Source organism: Poecile atricapillus, chromosome 3 (genome assembly GCF_030490865.1).
Source record: "Poecile atricapillus isolate bPoeAtr1 chromosome 3, bPoeAtr1.hap1, whole genome shotgun sequence".
In the NCBI taxonomy this organism is placed as follows: Eukaryota; Metazoa; Chordata; class Aves; order Passeriformes; family Paridae; genus Poecile; species Poecile atricapillus.
The window spans coordinates 91,780,988-91,798,699 of NC_081251.1; the positions used below are offsets into that span (position 1 = coordinate 91,780,988).

General features: G+C 39.9%; 1 long non-coding RNA gene across 1 annotated transcript; it reads left to right on the plus strand.

Moving 5' to 3' along the window:
• The first annotated feature begins 1,496 nt into the window (after positions 1 to 1,496).
• On the plus strand, positions 1,497 to 8,130 carry LOC131578056 (uncharacterized). The gene is made up of 3 exons (XR_009277366.1): positions 1,497 to 1,581; positions 7,503 to 7,589; positions 7,709 to 8,130. It is a non-coding gene; the product is annotated as an uncharacterized LOC131578056 (long non-coding RNA).
• The last annotated feature ends 9,582 nt before the right edge of the window (positions 8,131 to 17,712 follow it).

Sequence of the window (17,712 nt, forward strand, 5' to 3'; positions counted from 1 at the left end):
TACCACTGTTTGTTTCTATTAACGTTTACATGCAAAATGAAGGCATTTTGGAAGAGAACCAGACTGGCCAGTAAAACCTTTCACCCTCGTAAACTGTACATTTGGTTTGATTTTTGGCTTAGATCCCAGAACTTGTCACAAGCTTTATTATAAAGCTGTAGTTCAGCTAGAGTTTTGTTAGCTTTATTGCAATAGCTCCCCTCCTCAAAAAGTAAAAGGAAAGGGAAAAAAAAAAAAAAAGGCTTTAGTCCATTCTGAATCCTTTTCAAATTCTGGAGAAAATATACTCGAAAATGTAATTAGCCAGATAACTGTTCAGCATCAATCATCAGAATATAAATGAAGTTTATCTAAAATTTATAAAAAATATACATCACCTCCTTAAAATAGTCCAAGAGTGACTAATCACATAAACAATAAGGCAGTCACCAACACTCAAGCATGTTACAACTTCTGAGAAAGCACAGGCCTAGAAATGCCAAAGAGGAGTCTACAGATTGACTGGAAATGATTTGGACATCTGGAGAGAAGATTTTTTACGTATGTACTTTCCCAAAGGGGTAATCTAGCTCTGCATGAGTTCACCCAGGGAATATATGAAAAGAAAACAAAAAACCAAAAACAAACAAACAAAAAAAACCCTCCAAAAAAAAAAAAAGGAATACAAAGAAATGCAGATTGAATGGTTATAGAGAGGATATATAGCTCTACTCTGAAAGATCAATTTGTTTGTAGCCCTTGGTTGGAATTTGAAACATGGTCTTGTAGCTGTGGGTCTAATTTGAGATGCTGAAGATCAAAGTTTCACTGTTGCTCCTGTCAGTCAATTCCCATGTGATCCTTGAGTAAGTAACTTATACTGCCTATATTTCAATTCCCTGTTGAAGAAATGGTAGCCAGAAGATTTTATTTGAGGCTTGTTTAGACTAGTCTAAAAGGCTTAGATTGGTTCTTACAGTGTAGAAATTTTTAATCTTTTAAAACCTCTTCAGTCAGGAAATGTTCATTGGCCGTGAGGCCTTAATTTTGATTGGAATTTATAGAAACCAAGTTCTTAAAGTATTTGATTCCCTTAAAATGCAAATAGGAACAACAACTCAATTTATTTCACAATATTTTGGTGCCTAATTTCAACAGGAATAAGTATAACCCACTGCATCACAATGATGGTGATTCCTTGTTTTCCCATTGGAAAATACAAAGTCACAAAATTCTGAAGTTCCTGGAGAACCTATTGAACTGAGTTCCATGCCTTCTTCCATAGTTGTAGCAGGCCCGTCTGGAAACAAAGTATCTAGGGAGCAGGATTACTTGAAAATCTTTCTTCTTATGCAAAATGTTTAGTGTTTGGATGCGAGCAGCGTTTTTTGAGGGTGGAAGTACATATGTTTTCTCATTGCCACTCTTGAAAAGCAAGCAGTTTGGCTCAGCATCATTGAGATCTGGTTCCCATGCCCAGGTTGTGGCTGGTGACAGCTGTGGGCTGCCCCTGCAATGTCTGAATCCTCCCTGCAGAGCTGTGCTGGAAGCTTCACCTGGTTGGGACCAAGTATGGGCCTGGTAGAACCACTGTCCTTACTGGTGAGTAAATCACCTCCAGAACTTGTCCTCCACTCCTTCCCAGAGAACAGCATTGTCTTGTGGTGCTTTGCTGTGAGTGATGCAATGGAAAGTTAGTAGCGCATCAGGGATGTCCATCAGCAACCTATTGAATTGATAATTTGTGTGGCAGGTGAAGATTGTGCACACATGACCATAATAATTTTGCAAGGAGGAAACCCAGTTATGTATGAAGCACAACATAGTATGTTGCCACTGAATTTAAGTTCGCAAGCAGAGAGTGTAACTCTCAAGGAGTCCTTAGTAAACATCGATTTGCAAACTTTAATTTGATAATCGCAAACTTGCAAGCTGTACTTGAAAGTTTGCTTGGATTACAAGTAAAGAAAGCAAAAGTAAAATTTTGAAGGACTTTCATCCATCAGTAAGAGGAAATCAAAGTGCATGAGGAAACTGAGAGCCCGCTGCTGCATGGCATAGCACATACTCTGTGCTGTGTTGAGAATGTTTTAACAGTCAGCAGGAGCCAGAGCCCCAGTACCTCTAAAACTCTGTCTCTCTGCTTTACATTTTTATTGCTTTCTTTGAGGGGAAGGAAGGTTTGAAGGTCACAGAATTGGGCCATTTGTGTAACCAGAACCAGATGATTAATTACTTTTTTAAGGATTTTGTTTCTCTGGAAATTTTATCCCAGAAAAGCATGAGGACACACAAAGTCTGTGGCTGAAATTAAATTATATTAAGATTACAGAAATATTGCACATCACAGTTCTATGGGAAGTGGCTTTTCATTGTTTAGCATAAGAAAAAGAAAAACTAACAAGTTAGGCTACACAGCTGGGGTTTGTGCTGTATAACTTGTTTTGTAACAAATCTTTAAATATTGTACACAAGCTGAAAGAACACATATTAGAAAGACTCAGACTGAAAAGAAATCAGCACAATTAACATTCAAACTAGATTAACTGTCATTTTAGTTTAAAAAACCCTCATGCTCAATTCTTTCATGCTACCCCCTACAAAAAATTTGGAACTCATCACTGGAAATATCACCTCAAAAATCTTTTTCTGCTTTCTGTTATTATAACCAGAGATGTATGTACTCATTGGAGCAAAATAAAAATGAATTTAATTTTTTAAATTAGAAACAGTTCCAGATGAGGATTTCAAAATTATGAGAACACTTTTTTTATTTAAATTTCTGGTATGTTCTAGGAAAACTGCTGATTATTATCAAATGTGGAAGACTAGGTTGCAAAGCCCATTAAAACCTCTGGGAAAACTGGAAACAATTTTGATGTGCTTTGAATTAGGCTTTTTCTGGAACAGTCTCTGGACATAATATACAGAATAGACTGAAAAGTATCTAGTTATGCTGCTCCAAAGGCTCTGTTTATCATGGCAAACTGGCCATTTTGAGCACTGTCAAACAATCTGTTTCCTTTGTACTTTTTTGGCCCAGTTTTGGCTTGTGTTATACAGTTTCTGCCAGTTAGCAACCAAACATTTTTTGGGTGACTGTTGTGGAACCATGGCTCTTCCCAAGAGGTAGCACTGACACTGGCAGCTGGAGCTAAGTACGAAGAGGAGGCTTAGTTATGAGTGTCCAGACCATTCTAACGCCATTCATGCTCAGAGCTGGGGAATGGCTCTGGACATATTAAAAGGCCAAAGGTCTAGCAGAAGACTCTTATCCAAAGATCACTTTTTTTTTTTTTTTTTTCAATGAAGTCCGTGTTTTCAGTTGGGTTTACTCTGGAGCTCTATTGTAGTTTCTCATTTCCCCTTTCAATTTTCCCTACCCTCATTCAGATGCGAGTTGATCCCAAATGATTGCAAATGGCAATGGACAGAGCTAAACAATACTGCAGTGGACAGAATTACATAGAGTTTATGCTGTCTTCTGCAGGTCCTCTGCTCTGTGTCTAAAATCCCACACCATGACTATGTTTCCAGGAGCTGGCCACACTAATCCAGGATGAGGAAACACAAAGGGGCTGGTGCCATACCAGGCATTTGCTTTTCAAGATCTTGGTTGGACACTGCTGGGCAGTGCACCATCCTGGCTGGGACAGGAGGGGAGCAGCAGTGCTATGTCCTCCAGGCTGAGCTGCTCCACAGCTCCTTTAGAAGAAAGCAAATCCTCAGCTACTTTTCTTCTGGACTGCTTTCTGGTGGTTTTCTCTTCCCCTCCCTCTGCACCAGCAGCAGATTGAGTCCAGTACTTTTAAAAGCCCTACTCTTCATGGATGCCACTGAATGAGCTTTTTATATATTAGAGTTTGACCTAAGACTTTTGATATTCTGAAAGGAATCCCTTTTGCAATGAGTAGCATTGCATGAAAAGGACAATTTTGTTCTCTCACTGGAGTGAGAGCAGAATTGGGGTTTCTGCAATTTTTCTACCCGCTGTAACTTTGCAACACAACTTTGTAACACAATCCCCCTGATGCTTCTGGTGGTGATAAATAAATGTATTTATATGTTGTGCGCTTACATTCTCGGTACTGAGGAAACAGAACAATAACATACTCTTGTCGATACAAGCACTGCCCTGGGAATTGACTAATTAACATAAAGCTCAGCCCTGCAGGGACATTTCCAGGTTCATTTCTTGCTGCCTCAGCAAACTACAGGGTTTGGGCTGTTAACTACTTTCAGATGCTCTTTGTCTTTCAAGAAAGAAATAAAGAACATCCACATTGCTTTAGGCAAGTTAATGATTCTAAAGAACACTTACCTTTTTTACCATATGTTTCATGGCAGATTAAAATCCTGAAGGAGCTAAGGATTACATACCATGTACAGTCCTTTGGCAGAAAAACATGCATTCTGAACTAAAAAGTGAGTGGCTGAATGTGACATTTAAATTCATTGTTTTTCCAGACCTGCATATAAAGAATGTTTGATTTTACTCAAAATAACACCAAAGAAGTGGTTTTGTAGGTGCTTTGATTTCTCAGAATCTTTTAAGGTTATGGCAAGCAGTTTAGAGTGGCTACCCAGAAAACTGGAGAAACTTGTTTAACCACTTCTGTAAAATTCAAAGGAAATCTGGCCTAATTTTCCAAGAGGAGATATACCTAAAATTTTGAGAAACTCATACTACTTGTGTCTTGTGTGCGATCATATTTGTTTATGTGAAGTATGTACTTTTCATTCACATTCTTTTATTTGGACCACAAAGCAAAGGTTTCCTGTATACAGGAAAATTATTGAGAAAAGGAAAAAATTCAAATTAAATGAAATTTGAATTTTACTGTTAAAGAAAACCTCATTGTTCTTACCAGTTTTCCCTAGATTGCTAGATTTTCTCTGCTCTGTTTACTGTTTGTTCTTCTTATTATTAATCTATTATAAATGGATGCCTTGCCTATTGCTGCTATTCATGAATGAACAAAATCCCATTCTGCAGCTCATACAAATCAACTGTGGAAAGTAACAGTAGAAAAATTTTCTGACAGAAGGTTGAAAACTACTTGATGGGTCCTCAAGGGCTGCAGCTAAAAGGACTCAGAATTTACACGTGAGTGAACACAGATACTTTCAAAGTGTTTTGCAAGAGCAGAAAAATAAGTGTATGTGCAAAGTGCGCATTGGAGAAAGCCAGCACCGGAGTGCATGCAGATACATGCAACACCCAGAGTTCTGTTTTGTACACATGTTTGCTTGTTGGTGCATGAATAGGCTGGTTTTGTGCAGGTACTTCAGGCATGACTATCAGAAGACTGGGTGTGTATATTACTGTGTGTGCCTATCAGAACAAGTCATTAAGGTTACCCAAGCACATCTGATTCTGGTGTATAGGTTTCACAAACTTTATCCGTTTGGTATGTGTGCCAGCCCTTTCATTTCTGCCACAATTTCAAACAAAATAGTGAAGTGTTTGCTGAAGATAGACAAAACCTTGAGAAAACATGCAGTGTTCCACTCTTAATTATCCTGGAAAGGTTTAATTTGGGTCACTGTGGCTTTTAAGTTTCAAAATAACAAAGTGGATTGAAGGGAACTTTAAATCAAACTAGGAGAACGTACAGGAACCAGGAAGGTAGGGGAAAGTGAAATCTGATGAGGAGCCAGTGGATATCTGGAGCTATCTGGGCAGGATGACACTTGAGAAAAGAGACCAGTGACCACAGGATGAGGAGTTAGAGGCAGAGAAAAGGAAAGATTGCTACAGCAGTATTTTGAAGACAATTGAGGCACCAAGAGAGTCATGGAGTGATCACGAAAATGGCAGCCTTGAGCCCCTCTAGCACTTGGAACTTCATAATGTGTCTGTGAAAGTCAGTGAGGACCTTTATTTCCTCTTATGCCCATTCACACAAGCACTGGCAATTGACAAACTGGTAATTTACTACTGCCACCATCTACTATTACAATTGCTGTGCTCATTGCAGCGATCTGTGCCATGGATTTCAGTATTTCCAGCACTGCTGATTTCTGGGAGCCAGCAAATGCAAAGATGCCAAAAACATGCTAATGAAACCTTAGTAGTATCCTTTAGTTTGTAATTAGATACCAGCCTCTTTATCAGTATAACTTTTGATTAGTTTAGTGTTCCTTTAGTTTGCTGAAAAGCATAAGGAAACCTAGGCAAAGCCACTTAAGTTTTATTTAACTTTTCCCTGGAGATTCTTCCCTACACACAGTGACCGTGGCTGTCACACAACAGCAGCATGCTAAAACAGAGGGAACAGTGCATTTTGCCTTTATTGTCAGGAAGTGTCAGAAGTATTAATAGCCTAAATTTTGCTAGCTAGCTACAATTCTCACACTGCAATCTTGTGCATCAGCATTTTTTTACCACAGATGGTCATTTATGTAACATGGCTGGAAACTGCGTCTGTGTTCCACAGCAACAGGAAAATGGGATACATCTGCACTGTGTGGGGAAAAATACAAACGAAGTAGAAGTATCCAAGCATTTAAATTACAGGGAAACAGGACTGTGATAAGCCCTGGACTACATGAGCAGGAAGAGAGTGTCAGCCTCACCCATGCCCTGAAAAAATGGTCACATTTGTGGGATACTCTATTGTACTGAGTGGAAGTTTGTTTATGCGGGGCCTTCCTTCCCTCAGGACTTCCTCTGAGAGGAACTGTCGTCACTGTTCAGTAGGGTTCAATTGTTATGCATTCAAAACTCAGACACAAAATAGTATAGCTGAATTCAACAAAGTGGAAAGGAATAAATAAGATTTATCCATTTACATATTTAGAAACATGTCATAGTTATTCTTGCTCACTAATGCTTTCAGAGAGCTAAGAAAATCATTCACGTCGAGTAGCTGGGATAATATCATTTTACATTTATCCCAAACACACTACTCAGTATTTGATGAATCTCACTTTTTTCAGCTCTTCTATTTGTCTGTGGCTGATGTGGGAATATGACTTAAATGGAAGAAGGTTAAAAAGACTGCAACTCAACCAAGCTGGTTCCATGTCTTGGACGAAACTGCTCTGCATCTTAGTTGCTCTGAATGAGCACTTTTCTGAGGACATATTTGCAGCTGAGGCATCCCTAGAGTTTTACTTTTTATATTGTGATAAATTAGGACTATTGTTTGAGATAAAAGGAGCTAATATTGGTCTTGTTTTGCCTTTGTCATTGTGTCATCGGTCAAACAAAATAACTCTTTGAGAGACTTATGGATGGGGAATAGGCTGAGCTCTTGGAATGACAGAACACCAGAGACTGGAAGAGTTCTCTGCAGATTACCTCATCCAACCTGGTTAAGGTAGGGTCAACTAAAGCAACTTGTCCAAGACATTGTCCACTGAGGTTTTGTCTCCAAATAGGGGAGACTCTACAACCTCTCTGGAGGACTCTACAACCTGCTCCAGTTACCTTGGTCACCTTCATGGTAAAAAAAAGTTTTTCTCTTTAGTTTAAATGGAATTTTATGTATTTTGGTTTGTGCTTTTTCATTGTTCAGGTACTTTTGTCAAGCTCATGGTAACTGTGATGTTTTGACACCAGCCATAGCAGAAGGCAGACAAAGGCACACTCACAGGTGTGGCTGGTAAGCCCTGGTCTGTTCCCTGCTCACAAGACATTGTTAGCAATCTTTCCCTCTTAGGTGAGTAGACTTTTTTCTTCAGACATATGTTGGTTTACACTCTTGTATCCATTTTGCATTAGGGATACCTGTGGGATACCTGAAAACAAAGGAACGTCGGGAACCGATGAGGATCCAGAGCAGTCTGCAGGGCACATATCTATTTGTCCAGAGAGGCACCCCAACCATGGCCAGTGCTGAAGTCTCTGGACAGCTCGTCTCTTGATGTGTCAGTGTCCATGAAGTCCCTTCCCTATTGCACAGTCCAGACTAAAAGTAAATTGCTAATCCTCTTTCACACAGACTTTCCTGAGGGTGCAGTAAAACAATCGAGGGACAAGAAAATGTCATTTAGTCTTTCCAGTGGAAAACTTAAGAATTTTCCTCTAAAGGAAATCTATAAAATAGAACATATCACATTACAAACTGGTGTCAACCTCTCTTTTAGATAAAGCACCATAATCTAGGAGCTAATTTGACCCCAGCTAGGGACCTGATGCGACATGTTTAAACCAATTCCTCCCGCCTTCCCACCTTTCTCTGCCTTTTCCTCTCCCTACCCAAGACGCGTGATGGAAACACCCAGGTTTTCAGCGCAGGAATAAGCGGAGGGCTTTCCTTTCACACATGTCCGCGTAACCTTTCCTCCCAGCCGTGCCGCCTTGCTCCGGCCGTCCCAGGCCACCAGCCCCTGCATCCCATCTGAAAGAATGTCGCCTGTGAGGCAGAAATTCCCACCATGGGAATCGCGCCGCTGTGTCGCACAACAAAGGCCACCGCATTGTGTCCCTGTTAAGCGGGTGTTAAAATGCGCATATGTTGCCAGGGCTATTGCAGGCGAGGCCCATTTAGGAAGCGGAGGTTTTTCCCGACCGCTGGCTGCTCTGAATCCCTCATATTAGCACATTAGCGCACATGCGGCCGCCTTATCAGATTAGCTACACTTGTCACAGATTAGTTCACCCTGTGAAGGAGCCGCAAAGGTACCTTTGACCATTCATTCAAAAGGGCCAGAAAAGTTTTTTTTTCTTGTCTTCAACCATCAGAGTGCAAAGCGAATTAAAAGGAAAGTCTCTCTCTCTCTCACCCCCTCATTTTGGTAACAGGATAACTAAAGGATAGGTACTACGGTGGACTGCATAGAGAGACATATTAATGGACACCTAATATTCATCTAGAAAATGTTTATTTAAGCCATTAAAAACATTGATGTGTTTTCCTTCCTCAGCAGTGTCAATAGTCCTTTGAGAAATGACCTTTCTGAAGCTCAGAGTAGATTTTTTAATGTTTTGCTTTTCTGTCTCCCCCTTCCCCTCCTTTTTCATTACGGTTAATTTGCAGCATGGTTCAGTGGTCTCTATTCTGCAGATTAGTGGTGGGGAAGAGAAAAAGACTTGCTAATGGCTCGTTACATTATTTTTTTAACCCATCTTGCTCTTAAAAGGTTTTGATAGCTGGTAAAACAAACAGTGACTCAAAATACCTTTGATATGACTTGCAGTCTACACAGGCAGTAAAGACTGAGCCTAGAGAGGACAATAACGCCTTGGAAGGGCAGTGACAACAGGGACACTCATCTCTGAATGAACTTGTGGTGAAGGGGGCCTAAAAAACTACAAAAACATACAGCTGAAATTGCTGGTTAGCATTCACACCTTTGGCACAAAAGAAAAAAAAAATTGTGGAAGGAAACTGTGGTGAGGAAGGAATGCAGCAATTCCTCACACCTCGGTGCTTTCTAGGCGAGGTGTTCCACATCGTTGTGCCAGGTGTAGCATTACTGAGCTCAGCTGGAGCATGTCCACCGCTGCAGATTAGCTGCACTGCCTGTATGTGGCAGAGGGGACAAGCCCAAGACAAACGTGCTTTTCCAGCACTGATGTCTCCTTTTTGGGCCTTTTTGGTGTTTTTTTTTTTTTTAAACTTTGATTGCAGGTAACCAAACTGCATTACTATTGGTAGAACTTATCTGCCAATACTTTTTCCAACCTCTTCCACAAATACTGAAGCACAATCAACGATATTGTTTACTAGTCTGTTTCTCCACACAGGCTGAATCCTGGCTGGTTGCATGTGCTGTTTGTAAACAGCAGAAAGTACAATAGACCGTTTGTAAGGGCACTAGCATGTTACCAGGGGCTGAAGTTTCAGTGCTTCTGAGCAAAGAGCCCAACAGTGTGCCCTGAAGTGTCTGCAATCATACTAAGAGCACAACTTTAGGGTCAGAGCACTTCTTTTTGATTCTGGGATCATTTTTTGACAGCTAAATCCTAGTGGTGACTCAATTTGTAGATCCTGTTGAAATGCAACAATATTTCTCCTATGGTAATTTTTTTATTTATTGTTTTCAAGTCATAGTGCCACACCAATAAGAGAGGGTTGTGAAGGATATGGGAAAAGCATTGATTGGAACCCTATGTCAAGGAGGTCTAAGCTATAAACAACTCCAATTTATGATCTAGAGAGTGAGGCAACAGCAGTAACAGCAAAGCAGGGAGAAATATGTGGGAGAAATCAAACAGCTGGACTCTGCTTTTGCCTCCTCTTAGTTGTTGAAAATGGTCTCCATGTTAGAAAGTTACCAGAAGAGTTCATTAGGGCATCTGTTTCTTCTCTTGTCAAGAAGGATGATAGAACCTCACATTATTAATTTCCTGTGTTGTTTTCTGATAAAAAGCATCAGTAGTTTTATTTTTATATTTCTACATGCACCTAGCTCAGTATAGTAATTTCACAATCCTATTGTGTTATATATAAAAATATATCTGGTGCTGATTTCTTCCAGTTTATATTTTTTGTTTTGAAATGGTGTGATATGAAAAGGAACATTGAAAATAGAATTCTAGTTAAAAATGATTTCCCTGTCAGTCTAGGAATTACGTCTTTGTTTCTGTGAAAAGCAGTTTTTCAGTCTTCCACTGACACCTTTCAAATGCACCTACAGTGAGTCTATCTAGTTTATGGACTGCCTTGAGTCATTAATCTGAATTTAGCAAAGCCATTTTGCGGATGACCTTTCTGGTTTTATCCCAGAGACAGAAAAACTGCAGAACTAAAGGCCTAAATTAATCTCTTCCTCAAAAAAGCATGTAAGACTCTGGGCCAGAGTATGAATCTTGTGTTTCCATTAGTTATTGTTACTGTGCCCTCCCAAGTGCCACCTATTTTTCCAGTGTGAGTAAAGGGTCCCAGTTTAAGAGATCCTGTTGAATGTGAAAGTGCCGACTTTCACACCTCCCTTAATTGAGTGTTGTCTGCAGCAGTGTGTTTTGGTGCTGATTACATAAATTTGAGCATTTTCCAGAACCTTGATTTAAATCCAAGCAGTAATCTTCCATGCCCCCAACCCAAAATTTAACCTCAATCTATTAAATATTTGATTTTCAATCTAAATGATAAAACTGTCTTTCTTGCCTTGAGCAACAGATCAAGACCTGTGGAATTTTATGTTTTGATTCATGTAGCTGGGTCCATGGCTCTTGCTTTTCTAATAACTTTGTGTTTCTCCTCTCTCACAACGTCAGGCAGTGTGGCAGCCTGGTCAGTGAGTTACCAATGCAGTCATGACATACAGCATGTGGGATCAGAAAGCAGTAGGGAGGCAATGCCATTGGGGATGGAGATGGAGACCTACTGCTGGATATCCCCCATATGTGGTAGAAAGAGACGAAAGCTTGGACAGCATGTTTTCTGGCAGGAGCTGAGCATCATTGCTCTGTTCCACAGCCCTGTCACCTACCCACTTGCTTCTGTCACCTCAAGTGGCCTGGCTCATGTGCAGAGAAAAAACCTAACATGGCACACAGCTCTGAGACTTCAGTTCCTTGACAGAGCTCCTAGAAGAAACTTGGCTTTGGTCATTTTATGACCTAGTCAAAAGCAACACAAAATTTTATCTGAACTATCCATGAACTTTTAAAAACTAACGTGTATCAAAATATCAACAACACACTATTGAATTTTATAAGTAGCCCTCACTTGTTTCAACAAGCATCTCCTTATTTTAGCACACTGGATTAAACTCAGGCTTCATCAGACATGAATAGTAAATCAATTATTTTAAAGACAGGAGAGCTGCTTTGCTTACAAGTCTTTCCCATGCTGATGAACTCCTGCAAGCTCCATGGCTGCTGACCTGGTCTGGGAATCTTGTTCTAATTGATAATGTTGCTCATTGTGAGAACAGCAGCTACGCAAATCCCGATGCTTGGTGTGCGGATTTGCATTCCAATACTCTCGGCGCTCTGTAAGGGTGCGCAGGGCTGGTGTGCTGGCTCTCGAAGCACAATGGGAATTATGGATATGTGTCTCTGGGCCAACAATTATTTCCATGTGCTTGTTAAATGAGTGCAGGGAGAGGAGACTTTCCTCTTGTTTAGTCTCTATCGCTGTCTTTGGTGCTGTATTGCATTTTAATATAAACCTCCCCCCACAACTGCCTCACCCTAGCCCTGTTAGATACTTGGCCTGGCTTTCATTAGAAAACACTAGTGCATGAATAGCTGTAAGTTTGGAGCTGGAGGGCACCTTTGCTACTTCAATCTTTGGTAAATAACTTTCTGCACTTTTGGAAATGTTAAAAGTAACTAAGCACCTAATGAAAGAGTATCTGAATAAGAGAGTTAGTCAAACTACTCCCACCAGTCTTTTTTGCTAGTAGGGGTAAATAAATAGTAAATGTTTTTTCAGCCATTATAAATTGTTGGCAGCTCAGACTTCCTATTGTGTGTAGGTTCACAGGGCTAAAGAATGTCATGCTAGTATATTGCCCTGCCTAGCTATCAAAAGCAACAGGTTTGGTAGGACGAACTAAGCTTTGCCTTCAGTCTGAACAGGCTGAGCTACAAAAAGGACAGCATCAGAGCAACAGCTGGCTTAGTCACATAATGCACTGCTATATAGCCGGCATTTCTTGTTTTCATTTCACTTTTCTTTGTTTTAGAGACAAAAAGGGAAGCCCTTGGGGGAAAAGACTTCCAAGTTTAGTGCTTGACCAAAGCTGCCTGACTCTGACCTCAGCAGCCTTTATTGGCTGAATTTTAACATTTCTTTCTCTGAATGAAACATTGACACTGGCACCTCTGTCCAGCCACAGAACCAGTACCAAACAGGCCCTAGTGCAGGGCAACGAGCTTTCTCATCTCACTGCTCTTCCAGCTGCTGAAGAGTCATCTGCCATGGACTACCCCCAGGGTTAATAGATAAATCATTCTGTACAGTGATAAACATACAGAGTCTGCCCTCAGACTGCCCAATTAGGTGTTACTCTGTGCTGTGTGGCTTCTATTTCAGGAAATGGTTTGAGGTCATTAAACTGTTCTTTACATGGAAACAAAGGCACTTGCCAGTGCCAGCTCTACTGTAATTTGAAACCTGTGGTCTGTACCAGGGACTACATTATGGATGGCCATGGGAATGGGTTGGACTCAGGCAACGGCTGCTCCTCTGTCAGGTGCCAAGTGTTTCTGCTTCCTCCACTCCTGCTCCTCTGGGCTGCGTGGCTGAGGGCAGCCCAGCTCCTAAGCCAGCTGCACCAGCCATCTCATTTCAGTGCCCTGTTCTTATGGAGAAGGACCGGTGATATCCTGATCAGGTATAATAACATAGGAAGCAAGAAGGAGCTGTATGAATAAAAAACTCCCTGCATTTACAGAGCAACTTAAAAATTATTGCTGCAAGGAACACTTTTCAGTTTAATATTACTGGCCCCAAATTAGACTGTATTGCTCTTGCTAAAAGGATCATTTCTCTTTGATTCTCTTTGACACTTAATTTGATGGAGAATACATAAAAAGATCAGAAAAAAAAAGAAGAAAGAAATGAAGAATATACTAGATATTTTATCCAAGGTACCATGGTACTGTATATTGGTGATGTATGACTAAATATTTTTAAGTCCTCATAACACTGCGCAGTTCTGCAGTCCTGAACACTGCCTTCTTTCTTTAGCTCTTTATGCTGTGCTATAAGAACAGCTGTATGGGTTCCCGAAGCAGCAAGTCAAATATTTTGCCTATAAGGTCACTTTTGTTATCACATATGGTGTCGTAAGGAAATCTCCAACTTAGTTTCAAAACAGCTTTGGCAGGACATACAATTCAAGCCAAGAAAGCCTCCTCCTCCTTTTCCCAGCTTCTGTCAACACCAAGTCAAGGGTCGGCAACTTAAATCCAGCTCATATGTAGTTGGCTAGCTCATTTTTTTATTTCTCCAGGGACAAAAACAGACTTCACCACTAAGATAATGGCCCTCCCTTCCTGCAGTGACTGAGGTCTAGAAATCCCCTTCTCAGGTGCATTGTATAACCTAGACTTTTGCTTTCTGTACTTGGGTCAGACATGCACCGTATATTTCAGTTAAAACAAACAATGCTCCCAACATGTCTGGCTTTTTCTTTTGTCACAGTTTCTTAACAGGATTTCACTTGTCAGCCAGAAAGGTCAGGGAAAAGATAAATCTTTATTGGGATAAACTGCAGTGTATTAAATACTTACAGTGTATCTCACCTTTTGTAATAACCAGTCTATGTTTTTCTTGGGCTATATCTTATGTATTTTGCCATAAATATGTTCTTAGAGGCTTTTTGTGTGTCTATGCTAAAAAGAGAAACAGGGATACACATACTGCATTCTCTGTTCTGTTTCCTGCCTTTGAAGAATCTCTGTGGACTGAAGGACAGAGTTAGGAAGAGCTAGGATAGGTACCCTTTTGGATCTGTCTAACTGCAGGTAAGTCTTCGTGCAAGATGAGGCTCTTTTCCTCCACTCATCAGGCAGCTGAATTTGGATATGAGTACTGGATCCATGAGCCTTGAAGTCTTCTTGCATCTGATCAGGCTCAAACAGCTTCCTCTGGACTTTCAAAGACTGCTTGAAGACCTACCTTTTTTTATCTCCCTAGACTTAAGTCATGCTACTGTTTCAGATGTTCTTGGAGAGACAAGCTGTCCTCTATGTGGGTTTTCTCTTTTCTTGTATTAATCAGCTGATTAATTTTACCCTGACACCTTCAATAGTGCAGCAGTTTTGTCAGATACATGAGACTGAAACCATTCATACACTGTCTACTTTTCATTCACAACTGCTCAGCTGGATCATCATAGATACAAAGCCTAGCTCTCAGAGAAAGTGAGAATCAAAGTGATCAAGAGGTGGTCTGAATTTTTTAATTTGACAAATTACTGATATTGCAGGATGAAGAACACCACCATGTTGTGTAAAAAATCAACTATAAAAACTGAAGTGCAGCAGCCAAACACTGAAAAAACCCAGCTGAAACTGTATGCAAAAGGAAGGAGGTTTAGGAAGAGAAAGGATAGAAGGTGTTGAGGAAGATAATAGGTAGTGGCAGAGTTCATTTATAAAACGCCTTCTTTTTAAAAGGAAAAAAAACAAAATCGGGGGAAAAAAAGGGATTGTAGTGGAGGGGGTTGCTATAGTGAGAGTAATCTTATGACCTAATGTGTGAGTGTTCTCAAAAGACTGGATGTTCCAGTTCAGTGAAGCAAGATGGCCCCCTGCAGTATTGTTAGCCCCCTCACAAAGAAATTTTGCTTCATTTAGGAGCATCACTGTACAAAACACTAACAGAACTGCTGTGGTTTACCATTAGTTTCACTCAAAACACAAGGTAAACATTCTTTGCATTAAAACATCAGTCAAAAGTAGAAGTCCTCAATTACCAGCTTTGCTTTCTCTGCTTCTGAATGCCTCCTGTGCGGTTCTGGTGTGAGATTGAAAAAAAAATTTGGTTTAGAGTAGTATCTCTGAACCCCTAGGAAACAAAACCCCTCTCTAAAACTCTTGTGGTAAAGATTGTGATAGGGCTAAAAAGACTGAAAAGAAAGTCTTGCTGGAGTTGTAAAACCAGGCAGGAAGTAAAGCTTCATGAATGAGAAGGTAAACTACAGAAAAATAGCACTGTTATACATGCATTTGGAGTAGGAATATTGATGTGTATTTTGTGCAGGAAAAGCTTTTTATTCCTCCCATCCTATTACATTTCTCTGACAGTGAGAATGAGATAACATGCTTTTTTGAAAATAAGTTTTTGTAATATATTGGTGTATTGGCAACACTTGGGCTCTCAGGTTTTCACATTCTCTTCACTGACACAACAAAACACCATAAATTCTGTGCTTCATGATAGCACAGAAATTCCATACTTTAGCACTTGTACATGTTGTGGAGTTATATTACTTGGTATTAATTGTGGCTGATAAAATACAGCAAAATGCAGAACTTGCTTTATTTAGCAGTTATGCAGGGATATGCAGTTAGCTTCCCTCTGAAGTACACGAGATTTCTTGGACTGCCATCTGCAACTTAAAGCATCCATCCAGGTCATACATTGCAAAAGGTAGGAAAAGGAGAGGACAACCAGATAAAAAGAGACTCAAATATTTTCTTAGCAGTCAAATACAGCAGTTCATAAGGTTCATGAAGTCAAGTAAGTTCCTCTCCTAGTCCTGTTTTCTCTCCCCACTCCCCTGGTTTGTATACCTCCACAATTTCTATCACTATTATTTGCAAGCCAGTAACACTATGCCCATTGCTTGACAGAGAATGTACCAGAAGTAGAAGTGTTAGAAGAGAAGGCTCTGTTATAATAATTCTAATTCACACTTTAGCTGCTTCCAAACAAACTCAGAAAATAAAAAATGGGCTTGGTAAGTCTGAATGATGGTAAAATTTAGTAAAAATCAATTTCTTTGCCTTTCAATGCTGAACTTAACACATCACTCACAAAAACCCACCCAAGCTCCAAAGAATCAGTGTTGTGAGGTCTGTGTGGCCTTCTACAGACTGCTTCGGTGTGAGAGCTTGGATTGTTTTTGACCCTGTGACACTGAATGGCCAAGAGCTTCCATGCAAGGACAATGGTGCTGTTAGTGCCCATTACTAAAAGCCTTCTTGTTTCTTTCAACTGCTCACAGGCCTCCTAAACAATGAAAGAAATCCATACATCATTAATAAGGAGATTTAATTTAAATTCTGCTCTGAGAGAATTCTCAGATATTCCCCTCTTTTTTTTTCTTTAAGTGAAAATTGCTGGAGTCTGATGTAAGGCAGAACCTTAATGTAGAGAAGTGCTGGGCCTCATTTAGAAATGCCTGGAAACTAGTAGGAATTGTAGTCATAGAGAAACTGGAAAGCAATACTGGCACACCAGTGAGCAGTTCCCATGGAATGAAATCTTGCTGAGCATGGGGATATGTCAGCTAGTAAAAAAAGTCTTCCTGTTAAGTAATCTCTTTTGAGCTGAGGCATTTTATTACTTTTACATTTCTAATGGTGGTAACTTAATTTTTATTGTGACTGCATGCATTCACTCACTCAATTTCTCACTCAAAATGGCCTAATTTTCATTAGAAAGGGAATTGCTAAATTTCAACAGAAGTTGATGTGAAACAAAATGAAACAGAATAGCCCACATTCACTTTTGTAATGAAAGGTTGTTCATATACACATCAATAATTTTTCTTTTAATCATGAGCACTCAACACAATTAAAAATCAGTCAGTACAAAATTATCAGGGCTGTTTGTCCTCAATAATATGAGTTGACTTTGCCTCCGCTCTATCTCTACTGTCAGTGAAACCTATCACATGAGGAATGAAACCTGATTGGGGATTTCAGAAGGTTTTATTCTGCGGTCACTTTGGATTTGGAACCATTCTTCATTTTGGTATTTTCAGGAATGTAAATAACAACACAGGATTTCAGAGAAACTTCTAAGCTGGACTGTATTGCTTGAGAGATTGGTTTATATTGCTAAATCAATCCATCTGCCAAAGCAAGGCCAGAAATTACTAAAGACGCCTTTGTTGTATATACATAATATCTTTAAATGTTTGAAACAGATTTCAGTGTGTATGTAATCCGAATGAGCCAGTATACTAATGATTGGATGAAAAACAACAGTTGTATCATGCTCATTCTTCGCAGGTTTCAATAATCATGGTCAGTTTCTCATTGGGTGTGTTTTGGTTACCTATCAGATTATTTCTCTATCTGTTCACATATGTATATATCTATGCACACACACAAAAATATATATAAATATATTTAGAGAGAGAAAACTTGGA